A 13,164-nucleotide genomic window follows, 5' to 3' on the forward strand; every position below is an offset into this window, starting at 1 on the left:
TGTGTGTGTGTGTGGTGTGTGTTCCATGTGATAGATCCTGCACACGAGTGTGGTTTATTTCCCTTAATTCTGAGACCTCTGGTTCCACCCATTTTCCTGAAGATGACACAACTGCTCTCCTTTACCGTTCAATAAAACTGCACATTGAGTATGTCTGACACATCTTCTTTACCCATCAATTTGTTATGAGCATGATTTCCAGGCCAAACTTCACAGGCGAAGCTTCTTCCACTGTTGAATGGATGCTGTGCTTGGGTCAGGAGGCCCCCCTGTCAAGCAAGTGCTTTGCACTTATGGAGGAAGACATTGCCCTTGACTACACTGACCAAGACCAGCTGCCTTTCCCTGGTCAGACTTCCTAAACAGTGTGACCTGTGTTAACCCATGTGACTTGGGAGTGACACCATTCAGGGCAGATGAGCACTATTTTCTTGGGATGCTCTGTCTGTGGTCGGTGGAATCTACATGTGTAGAAACCACAGACACGTTGTTAGTTTAGTTATCCCTGGGGAACAGAGTGCTGGTGGCCAGCTAGTGTTCCATCTGGTCAGCACAACTGCAGGTACCCAGTGGGAGCAGCATGGCCGTCTGTGGAGCCCCAGGTACCCACCATCCTACCTTGTGTCCAGCCTACACATCTGGAAACTTCCACAAATGCTCTGCCATCTTGCCTTGCATCTCATTTCCCAAAGAAGGAGAAGAGAAACTGAAAAGTGTGAGCTCAGTGGGTATTTTTGACATAGGCCCCAGGCCCCACTCCCTGGAACCCTGCTGGGCTGCGTGGGCTGGTGTACTTGACCCTCTGCCACAGAAACATGCCCACAATCCTCACCACAAGGTACCCACCCATCCTCAATCCAAGCATTCTCTACAAACAGCTGTTTCATCTCATAGACAGTGAGCTGTGACATCATTCTGCTCTCAAAACTTGAGTGTGACACTGTACCCAGACAACGTGGTGTGAACACCCAAGGGGTCCTGGTCACCCTCCTGAAAACGGTAGGTCGGTTGGCAACTCTGCCCTTTGCTCTGCTGGCCACCTCCTGGGAACATCCTTCATGTCTGGTCCATCAGTAGAATTCAGAGCAGCAGAGTTGGCTTTTCTGAGGTGTTTAGGAATCAAGAAAAACTTGAGAGGTTCCCGAAAGCTGTCACAGCATCAGGTTGGTCTGGGAAGGACAGGTATTGTGAGAAAAGGTAGATGGTGGCTAGCCTCACCACCCTAAGTCAAACGTGGCCCAACACTGCCTCCATGTGTTGCAGCCTCAGGATATAAGCAAAGGAATCCTAACTTCAGAGTAAGTACCTGGGATAAACAATTAAGTTCCTGCCAGTCACAGGAGTCCAGCTCCAGCCAATTGGGCATGGGGTAGGGTCATAGGAGCAGATCACTTCCAAGCCAGTTAGAGCAGCTGTATTCCAGCCAATCACAGTAGCGACCTCCAGCCAACTGTCTGGATCACTCCCAGCTCTGAGGGCTGCTTGATTCACATATTTGATTCAAATAAATTTAATTGCCCTGGAGTTTTCTTTTGTGACAGTCTGGTGACTTCTATAACTGACCACCCCTCTCCAGTTTTCTAAAGCTAACTGTGGAAAATTAAACACAACTATCTTCCTGTTTTGGAAGAAAAGGCATCCAAGGAATATGTATAAACATCTTGCCTGATCATTTCTTCTTTGCTAGTACAGAGTTGAGAAAAGATAGTAAAGGGCCAGGCAGTTCTCGAAGCACCGGGAAGGCTGTCTTGTGCTGGTGGTACACATAGCTGATATCTCAGCCAGGCCTCAGTTCCAAGCCCCTTGTACAGCAAAGTTCCCATAGATCCCAAAAAATGCCTCCCGGTGCCACTAAAAGCCAGCTGCTGACTCTGCGGCGCCTGCACAGCTGGTCTTTCCTGTAGGTGTGCAGAAATGCTACTTAATGAACACTCATGAGTTCTGTGAAGCAGTCACCCGTCTTTCAGAAAGACAAGCCGGCAGTGACAGCTCCTGAAACACACTCTACCTGAGTACTCCAGGCCAGATGGACGAGGTTCCCTCCATCAGGCAGACTCTCCGTGAAGTGAGTTGGTTTGGCATGGCCAAGCTGCTCATGTCAATATCCTATCAAAGAAAAAGCAGCAGTTCCAGACACTGTGGACAGACACATGTCATTCATATCTACTGCTTATTTTCCAAGTGGGCTCAGAGCAGACAACTCTGAGAAGTATAGATCCACCCCCCCCCCAAACAGGGATGTGTTTCTCAGATCCCTTCCAGAGATCACCTGCAGCCCTTGTGTATTCTCTGAGGTTATTTGGTTGTCTTTGGCAAACTGTTCCTGGCACAGGCTGCAGTGGCTGCTCGGCAGGTTTGAAGAGTAAACACGAATACTGTTCTTGACAAGCTGAGAATGTGTCCCTCTCTTGTATCAGCAGGAAATTGGGGCCTTTGGGCCACTTTGTGCCCATCTTAATTTTTAATGACTGTCCCTGGAAAGCAGGAAAAGCATGATGTCATTTGCCATATTTCACCCTGGACGGACAGTGGCTGGTGGCTACTCAGACGTCCCAGTGCCCGTGGGTTAGAGGAGGAGGCAAGCCTTCTCAGAAGCCCAGCTCCTCCTCCTCCGTGAATGGCAGAGCCCAACTCAGCCCAACTGGGAGAGGAAGATTGACCTCAGAGAATTATCCCCAATCTGTGGAACTACCACAGACACTTGAATGAAACCATCGATGGCCTTTGAAGTTACCTGTATCCCATATTACCATGGCATAGCTCTCCCAGAAACAAGGACATCTGTCACCAGCCCAACCGTGATCTGAGGAAGGACATCTTTCCCCCTCAGGTCTTTGAAGCACATGTGGAACAGAACTTTCCAGGTATCGGGGCTGCCCCACTGGGGAGGGTAGGATAGGCAGATGCATGCCCTACCGTGCTGGTTTGCTCCCGGCCACAGTTTCAGCTCCATGGGGTATAAGAACGCAACAGGTGCATGGCCAGGGTCGTGAGGTGTCACCCACCCCTCCCAACAGAGCCCTCCTTCTACCTCAGATACCACAGGGTAGAGAGGGGTCCACCGCATAAGAGGCCCAAACTCTGAAGTAAGACTACTCTCTGGGAGGAAATTCCCTTTTCTTTTAACAGACTAAATAAAATCACTTAAGGGGCTGGAGAGATGACTCAGAAGTTAAGAGCTCTGACTGCTATTCCAGGGGTCCTGAGCTCAATTTCCAGCAACCACATAGTGGTTCACAACCTTCTGTAATGATATCTGGTGCCCTCTTCTGATGAGCAAGCATACATACAGGCAGAACACTGTATACATAATAAATAAATCTTTAAAAAAAGAAAATCACTTAAAAATGAGGGTTTTAAAAAATTATATGGAACATCTTTTTTCAAAATCCAAATTGTGGTTAACGTCTCCCTATGGGGCCTATCTGTTGTGTGGTGTGAAACAAATTAATAACTAAATGTATCAAGTAGAAAATTTGCTCCCTTGAGATTCTCTGCTTTGTTTTGTTTTTTTCTTAAAGCACTGTCCAAGTGTACAGGTATGTATAATTTTCATTTTTACAAAAAATATTAATGGCAAAAATATTTAACCAAGGGCCAGGCATTGGTGGCGCACGCCTTTAATCCCAGCACTCGGGAGGCAGAGGCAGGTGGATCTTTGTGAGTTCGAGGCCAGCTTGGTCTACAAGAGCTATTTCCAGGACAGCCTCCAAAGCCACAGAGAAGCCCTGTCTTGAAAAAAATCCAAAAAAAAATTTAACCAAGTACACAGAAGAGTACGCAATTCCTGTGTGAGTACTGGAAAGGCTGATCATGCCTGCTGGTATGAGAGGCTGAAAGAACATAGTCCCTGGAGGAGAACGTGTAGCAGGCCTCATGGTACTAGTGATAGGCGCCCTCTGTGAATAGATCTGCAGTCAGACTGATGACCCCAGAAAGGAAAACCTTCAGTCAGATGAATCCTACAGGAAGATATCTATGCAGCTGGATCTCAACAACCCCAAAGTGCAAATGACCCAGATTATCTCCAATGGCCAGTTATAAACTTGTCTTATAGCACACTGGGTAAGGAGGGACCCAGGTATTGCTCAGGATGGACCCAGAACACCCAGCACCAGGGGCCCACCTGCCACTCAGAATGCCCACAGGACGTTCATAAAGTGATGGACATAATGCAGGAGCATTAATGCTGCCCAAGGCCAGGATGGGACAGTAAGGGCAAGAGTGTGCACTGAATGCCACAGATCAGACTCTTCCATGGAATATGATAGGATCTATATGTGTGGACCAGCTTTTCAGACCAAACACACACGTGTCCACAAGTAACCACACACACACACTTACATGAGCATGTGAACATACATGCACATACACACATGTTGCATGCTGAATGCACACATGTGTACAAGAGCAAACACAGTGAACTGGATCAGTAGTAGGTAGAGAAGATTGCTGCCAAGAATGCCAACTTGGGATCTATCCTGGGACCCACATGGGAGAAGAAAGGAACCAACTCCTACCGCCTGTCACCTGACCTCCACACATGTGCAATGACACATGTGCACCATCCTCCCCACACAAAACAAGTAAATGCACCACGTGATAAAAATTAAAAAGAAGAACACATGCTGTACACACACAGAAGTGCAGTAAACAGATGATAACTAAAAACCTGTAGGGATTGTGGAAATTGTAGACCCAATTACACTTTCTGGATACGACATTTTCTGTTATAATGTCACCACTGGGGACCCTGTGTGAGGCAGGCAGAAGGCATTAATTTAAAACTGTATCATAATCTACAGCTACTCAAAGGCAGTTTTCCTTCTGGGGGGTTGGCTGTGCACGCACATTGTACAGAATACACGCACACACAGGATGTTTTGTACGCCCATACTTTAAGTGACTACTCTTCTATCTCACTGAGTTGGTTGTCCAGAGGAGTAAAGGTGACAGCGGGATTCAGGGAAAGTCAGCACAGGCAGGGCTTCCCGTGGGCTTGCTTCTCGGTCCCCACAATTCCGCATTTGTCAGAGCAGGTGGGTCACGTGAGTGAGAGCAAGATTTAGGTGGAGGCAGCCCCCAGGCCCGCGAGCCCTGATCACCTGGATAGTCTTCATCTTCCCTCTTTTCATCCTGTCCTATCGGGCAAGAGCCATCAGCACACTCCACAAGTGGTAGAGTGTTAGAAACGTATGTCTAAGCCTAGCTTTTCAAACTGTGTTTGCTGGTTCATGCTGCGTTTAGAGACACCGAGTCTCGAATGAAGTGTGGTGTTGGGTGTGGGCTCTAGATTCTTCTCTCTATCTAATCCATGAATTGACAAAGTGTCTGTCCTGCTCCAGATAGTTCAACCCAAACCCATATGTTCACGTGGATCCTTCCACCTCTTTCTTCTAGTTGAGGACTCTCCGAAGACAACACTGGCCTCTGCTCCTCAGTAAGCAAAGTACCCGCAGGCCAGCCCTCTTTTTTTGGGAAGCTCCCTTCCCAGGCCTTCCGTCTCTGTGTGGCTCCTCCAAACTCTAGGCAAAGACATTCCCTGTTGGGATCTGATGCATCCACTTCCCTTGCTATAGGTGTGTGCGTGTGTGTGTGTGTGTGTGTGTGTGCGTGCGTGTGTGCGTGCGTGCGTGCGTGCGTGCGTGTGTGTGTGTGTGTGTGTGTGTGTGTGTGTGTGTGTGTGTGTTAGTAGTCAGGCATCTGTACTGGCCTGTCCTTGGAGTTCTGACAGGATACACCCTCAGCTGCAGCCACTTACCTATGTTCCTCTTTAAAAGGGCCCTGCTCACTTCCTATCCTTCTCTCTCTCTCTCTCTCTCTCTCTCTCTCTCTCTCTCTCTCTCTCTCTCTCTCTCTCTCTCTCTGTTCCTCTCTATCCCTCTCTTCTCCTCTCTCTCCCCCTTTTTCCTCTTTCCACTCCTGTCTCCAGAGATCAGTCACCCCCTTCCCTTTCCCCTTTTTATGATCCCTTTCCCTAATTAAAAAAAACCCCTCTGCCTGAACCCTGTAGCATGGCATCTTTCTCTCACATGATGCTTTTCTTAAATGACAACAGTGTGGCCCTCAAATCACCAGCACCCTAGAGCAGCCAGTGGAATCACTCTTCCTGAGGTCCTAGTCAAGGCCTACCTGGCCAGGAGCTAACCTGAGTGACTTCCAGAGAGACAGGCTGGAAGAAGTGGGCAGTGTGGATGTACCTCAGCATGTTCCTCTTTGAGGAATTTGACCCTGTGCCCATTTCTATTGGATATAAACCAGCTGGATGTCTTGCAACAGGCACTTCCATGACCATCCTGCACTTCCTGTCAGCCAGGCCCCCAGCCTGCAGCTCAATCACAGGAGTATATGCCACTGTCCCATACTGCCCTCCCTGGTGGATCCTGATCAGACTAGAAATATAAAGAATATGACATCTTTTGAGACATCATTGTTACGTTATGTCCTGTTCCAAGTATGCAGAGGGGCTCTGGCATGGGTACTGTGACTCCCCTGTTGTTCTGTCACGGAGTGGTTCTCTCTCACTGTGATAGCATCACACCTGTATTTTCTGTCCTTTCTTGATGACCTAGTCCATCACATGCCACCCTCAGCTAACCCTAACAGAGGGCAGTACCTCATCATGCAAGGTCAAGTCTTAGGGACAGTAAGGAAGGTAAAATAAGTAAGGTCAGTTCAATGGTATAACCCACTTCAGGAGGAAGACAGTTCCCTTCCTTCAGCAAAGCCAAAGGTCAGTTAGCAATAGACCTTCCAAATCGCAGCTACCCTCTCCCAACATACTGCACCTCCAGCTCTGTCTTGCTGTGTAAATTACAAACCAAAGCCCAGGTAACAATGTGTTTAGAATGTCAGGATAGTGAACGATCCGGCGACTCTCTGGTAAGAGCACAGGGCCTCTCAGCTCTCGGTGTTTTTTGTCATTGCCACACAGGGGGTAAAATGATATTACAAGACTTGAGACCATGAAACAGGCCACAAGACTAATCTAGAATTAAGGGAAATGAACTTTAGCATAGTCAGAGAACTCCTCCCCCACAAGGCAGGGGAAGGAACAGCTAAGACAAATACATTGACGATTGGGAACAAGGAGACAGAGACTGTCCGCTAAGGTTGTTTGTGGCATTCTAACACGGAGCATATGCAATGAGCTGAGGACAGGAGGGCTGCAGAGAGTTCATTGTCAACACAGGAGACAGACCAGACAACTCTCTGTTGAATCAAACTCAACCATATCCTCAGCTCCTGAGCAGAATCCCCCAGACAGACCAGTTCCATAACAGGCCTGCTAGCCCTTAGTGTGCCTGATCCCACCATCCTCTCAGGTCCACGACCAAACCACACAGCCCTGTGCTAGTTCCCTGCATGGAACACCCTTGCTCTGTCACACAAGCCTGCCCCAGATGGCTTACCTTGCAACCCACAATTTCTTCGTGGAAGAAGGATGGCTGGACAGCTTGTGCGCATGTTAGGGTGATGGAGACCCCTGAAGTCCCAGGAGAAGGAGACCAACTGTTGGCTTGCCCTCTACCAACAGTGGGAATGCTGTTCCCCTGTCCAGTAGCACTTCCCATGAGGAGACACTGACCCTTCTTAGGCTCTGCAGTGTATGTACGTGTGTATACCTGGTCTATGCCCATCTACACAGTGAAATACATGCATCTCTCTGGCATTTTGCGGTGATAACATGAATAATTTAAAGCAGATGTTTTCTACAATTATATTATAAGGGCACCTGCTTCCCTCTTGACTTTCTGTAACAGAAGAAGACATGTTCCTGGGTAATACGTCACTATATTATCCATGGACTCCTGTGTATTGCTCCATGGTTAGTATATTCAAGGATGCTGGACCAAGCCCCCCAAATCTAGTAGAATTTCTTCATCTACCACACTCTCACCCATTTCCCACCCTCCATCCATTTGCTCATCCACTCATAAACCTCCCCTCCCTTGCATCCATTTACTCAATTATCTATACATTCACCCACCCATCCACTCGTGCCATTCACGCATCCCTTCTTTCTTCTACCCTTCTATACTCATCCACCTTTCCATCTGTGCTTCTACTCTCTCATCCATTCACTGCTTCACCCATCCACCATTGCCTTTCCACCTAGCGTTCTGTATCCATTCATCCATACAACCTTTGTATCCACACACCAATGTGTCTATTCACCCAGCCACCATTCTAGCCATCTATCCTTTATCCAGTCATCCACTGGACCACTCACTCTTCTCCTTTCTCGCTCAATAACTTCCACAGAGTTGTTAATTGTTCTAAGACATGTCTGTACCTGCCTTCCAGATGGATGGCGGTACCTTGCACTCAGTAGATTATCCTAACCTCAGTCTGGCCAGACAGGAGGGGTCTGTGCTTCCAGGGTCATGAACTGTCTAGGACTCTTGGGCACAGAATTCATGGACAGAGTAAGAAGGCATACCCCCGTTTCACAGCACAGGCAACATCTTGGATTTGTGACAGCACAGTGAAGGAGGGCCCAGGAGTCTGCCTGTTGACCCTTAATGAACACATGGAGTCCCCAAGCCCATCTTGGACCCAGTGCCTTTGTGTGTAATGAGATGCAGACAAGCAGTGACATGACCCTTGACCTCTCGATAATGAATGTGATGATGTTCCCTGTTACTTCTGCCCATGAGGTTAAACGAGACTCTAAGTAAATAAATAAACAAATAACCCACCACGGAGGTCAATTACTAACAGTGGATAGCCAAGCTGCTTTTTCACTGGCCCCTGCTGCTGATAGTGGGCCTCAAACCTGTGCCCTTGCATGATCGCAGCCTCAACACGTGTGCTTCTTCTCTGAAGGGTGCTTCTGGTCACTTCTGGGGACAGCAGGAAGAAAGCCCAGCTTGCAATCTAATTGCTTCTCCTCCACCCTCAGGTCTGCATATTATATTATATTGAAAAGTAATTATGCAGTGAAAGTAAAATGTCAGCGGTACTGTCTGGCAAGCCGCAGCACAGATGTGAATTATTCTCTTCCCTGCGTCTTGCAGACATCTCTATACCTCTCTCGTCACACACCACGGTGTGTGCTCATGGGCCTGAGTATTTATGCACACGAGATGAGATTTTTCAGGGGTTTTTTTCTCTTTCCTTTCTCCTTGCAGCATCAAGATCCCAAGCCGAGTGGCCTCGTTGGCAATGATTGATCACCCAATATCTAATTAAACCTGATCCAATCACTTATTATGCAGAGTGGAACAAACAAACTGAAGGCAACTGTCAGCCTGGTGATTGATGATACGGCCAACCCGGCTTTTGTGGCTTCTAATGTCCCGACGCTTGTTACAACCAGGCAGAGCCACCACGCTGGACCAAGCGCCTGTCACCCCCCTCCCCAACTGAACTTTAAGATGTGTGCTGGATGGGAGGGGAGAGGGGAGACTGGTCGGTCCTGAGGACAGGCAAGGTTCTGTTGGCGTGAGTCCCATAATGGGGTCAACACCGCCTGGATAGGGTCCCCAAGCAATCACCAGTTGGGAGAGGTTCAAGACTGGCAGGCACGCAGCGGGGTGTCTATGTCCCTGTGTGCAGCATGATTGTGGAGGGCAAGTGTGTCCACTGGATTGTGTGCTCTGTGAACCTATGTGTGCACCCAGAAGCTGCAGGGGCCAGCTGTACCAGTGGCTGTCCCTCAGGGAGAGTGGCACATAAGACATTAACATGACCCTCGTGGAGTAAAAATTCCTTTTCTATTGTCTACCAGGCAAGATTCTCTTAGCAACACTCATTTATAAATTTTTCAGTTTTAATGTTTTAATTATTTAAAATGCAAATAGGTTCAAGAAGAAAGCAGCGAAGGAACAGATTCCCTGGTGGAAGCCTCTGAGGGGTGTGGACTTCGTGCCCGTTACACCTGGTCATGCCTTTGTGCTGTTCTGAGACTCAAGGTCCCTCGGTGTCAGTGGGGTCCTTCAGTAAGTTGATCAGCTGCAACTCACTGTGTGACAACGACAGATAGATGCCCAGGAGAAAGACACGCAAGTTGGGAGACTGAATGTATTTAAAATTAATTCCAGGTTGTAAACCAGCAGAGCCTTGGACTCTCTGTGTTAGACAGGGTTCCTTGTCCCATCCACGTATCCTGATCAGAGTGACACACACAGTGAGATTGTCCTCACCTCGGAGCTGCTCCTGGGGAATGCAAGGACTCTTCCACTCAGCACCAGTCAGTGGTGATTGTCCTCAGACCAGAAGTGAGAGTGGGACAGAGTGTGTGTCATGGCAGCTTCTTGCTGCCTGCCTGAGTAGCTGTCTCTCAACCCTTCCGATGGCCCCATGGTTAGGTGGAGCCTACGACACAGGACCTCAGACTCAGCCAGTTCTGTCTCTCCAGGGGCAACTTGGAAAGGACAGTTAAGGTCACCCAGAGATGACTAGCTTCCATGTCATCTGTCACCCAGTCAAGCCTCCTGTCCCTACCCCATGGGGTGGGAGCAGGTGCACCCAGGCCCGTTCAGCAACCCTAGGAGACTGATTCTGTCTCCCTCTGTACTTGATTCCAGGGCTTGCTACTCAGTCCGTGAGACAACTATTAAAAGGAGTCGCAGTTGTGTTTCTTTTGGGAAGAATTGTTTTGTTTTGTTTTAATAAAAATTTAAGTATACCTGTGTTGATGCTGGTAACGTACCCGGGGCCTCTTTGAAACACACCAGGACAGCCTTCAGGTGCTGGTTCATCTTTGTGGCTCTTCTGAATGGAAAAGGCATGGCTTCATCACCAAAGACCCAGTCCACACCCTGACTTCTTGAATTTAGGACATGCTCATCATCTCTCTGAGTAGTTTCTTCATCTGTGAAATGGACACGTTTACCCAGCAGCAAATGGAGAAAAGACGCTGTGTGTGAGCATAGATGCTCTTCTCAGGGGTGAGCATGAGGTAAGAGGACAGTGTCCTTCAGGAGAGCAAGGCGAGAGGCAGAGCTGCAGATCGAGCTCCCAACTGTGACAACAGATGTTTGTGTGAGCACGAAGAAGGCTCGGCCTTATGCAGTCAGTGCGCCTCATAACATCTTTCTCTGGGGAAAAGAAGCCACCTTTCATGACTGGCCTCAAAGTTCTGTTGAATGTTGGAAACACACGATCTGCATAGCAAGCTGTCGTGGCTGTCCCTTGGCCATGTGTGGTAGAGCTAAGTGAATTACAGCACAGTCGTCTCACCTCCAGAAGTGTCACATGTTCCCCTCCATCGGACATTTTTCTGTCATGTGATCCCACTGTCCAGACGTGAGCTAAAACTCCTGATCAGGATTCACTATCACCTATGTAGAGTCTATTTATCACTAGCTTTTAAACTTCTTTTATTTTTTGAGATTATAGATAATTACATCTTTTCTCTTTCCCTTTCCTCCCTCCAAACCCTCTAATAGACCCCTCCCCTGTTCTTTTTCACACATATATATATAATATATATACAATACATATATATAAATTATATAATAAATATAATGCATATATAATGCACATATACATAAATATAAGTCTGTTTAATGCTACTTGTGTTTATGTATGTCTTCAGGACTGACCATTTGGCTTTGGCTAACCAATTGGTATGCTCTTCCAGTGGAAAACTATTTCTACATTTCTCAGATTTTCTTAGTTGTTTATAGATTTTTGTCTAGGTTGATGCCTTCTGAGTTTACCCCCTTCTGTGTTACCAGGGCTGTTGTTTCCATCCTTGTTGGGGCAGCCATGTTGGTAAGACTCTTTCTAGAATACATAATCTCACAGAAAACTCCCTGCTCCTCTGGCCCTTACCATATCAATTCCCATCTTCCAGGATGATCGCTGAGCTGCACTGAGGATGTATCACTTGGAACCGGGCTCCATAATTCTGAATTGTGATTAACTGTGGTTTTCTGTAAAGGTCTTTTCTCTCTCTCCTGCAAAGAGAAGGTTCCTTGGTGAGAGGTAAGAACTGTACTCATCTGTGGGTATGGGACAAATATTTAGAGTGTAGTTAGGAATTGTGCTGGCTTGGTAAAGTGGTGGTTATAGATTCTCCTCCAAGATTCATGACTTCAGCAGCCCTTGGTAGTTGTCTAGGTTTCTATTACCAAATAGGATTTCCCTTATGTTAACCAGGGTTTTCTTTGTTGGTTTGTTTTTGTTTTGGGAGACAAGGTTTCTCTGTAGCTTTGGAGCCTGCCCTGGAACTCATTCTGTAGACTAGGCTGACCTTGAACTCACAGAGATCCATCTGTCTCTGCCTCCCAAGTGTTGAGATTAAAGGCGTGCATCCCCACCGCCCGGCTAATTGAGCAGGTCTTAAATTCCATGAGAAAGCTGTTGGTTCTCACTAATGTGTGCTGACACTACCCTTAGGGTTGTCATGTCATACTGGTGGTTGCTGTGGTTCATGGGTGTCATTGCTGAGTAGGATTGTTGGTTACTTCCTTCCTTTGGAAGACTTAGTGGTGCCTCCTTCTGCTGATCAAAAACTAGTCCTGAGGGAGGAAGCTTTCTTCAGCAAAAGGGATTTACCTTCTATCTCTTGGGCCCTGAGAATACAGCTGTATCATCAGTCCTGCTTCTGAGACAACCATACACATCATATGGAACAGGTCAGCCTAAAGCCCTGGTCTCTACTTCTTACCATGGCTGCTTCCCCTGTCTGTCCAAAGCTGTGTTCCTGGAGATCTTTTTTTTTTATATACCATCTTGTATTGTTTTGGGTTCCCACCCCTCCTCCCACACCCTCCCATCAACCCCTCCAATATCCCCTCATTTCCCTAGGGAGGGTGAGGCCCTCCATGGGGTTGTCCATAGTCTGTCATTTCATACAGGGCAGGGCCTAGACCCTCCCCCAAGAGTACAGGGTGAGAGTGCATCTCTCATTGTGGGATGGGCTGGCACATCAGATGGGGAACCCAGGATTAGCAGCCTCTGATGAGTCTGCTAAACATCTAGAGGTTTTGGAGCACATTTGCATATGGTGAGAATTGGAGGCATCCAGTGCTTAAACCAGGGTGCGGCATTTGTGAACTGATGCAGGAGCAGGAGCCCACACTGTCACAAATATGCCAGGTTTTTTCAGGTGAAGGTCAGGAAGTTATTTCTATAGTAAGCTGGGATCAGGAAGGACTTGTCGAAACTCAGCAAACAGCAGCCCTGTAAGCATAGCATACTCTGTCTCGA

This window comes from Mesocricetus auratus, unplaced genomic scaffold, assembly GCF_017639785.1.
Source record: "Mesocricetus auratus isolate SY011 unplaced genomic scaffold, BCM_Maur_2.0 Super-Scaffold_100015, whole genome shotgun sequence".
Lineage (NCBI taxonomy): Eukaryota > Metazoa > Chordata > Mammalia > Rodentia > Cricetidae > Mesocricetus > Mesocricetus auratus.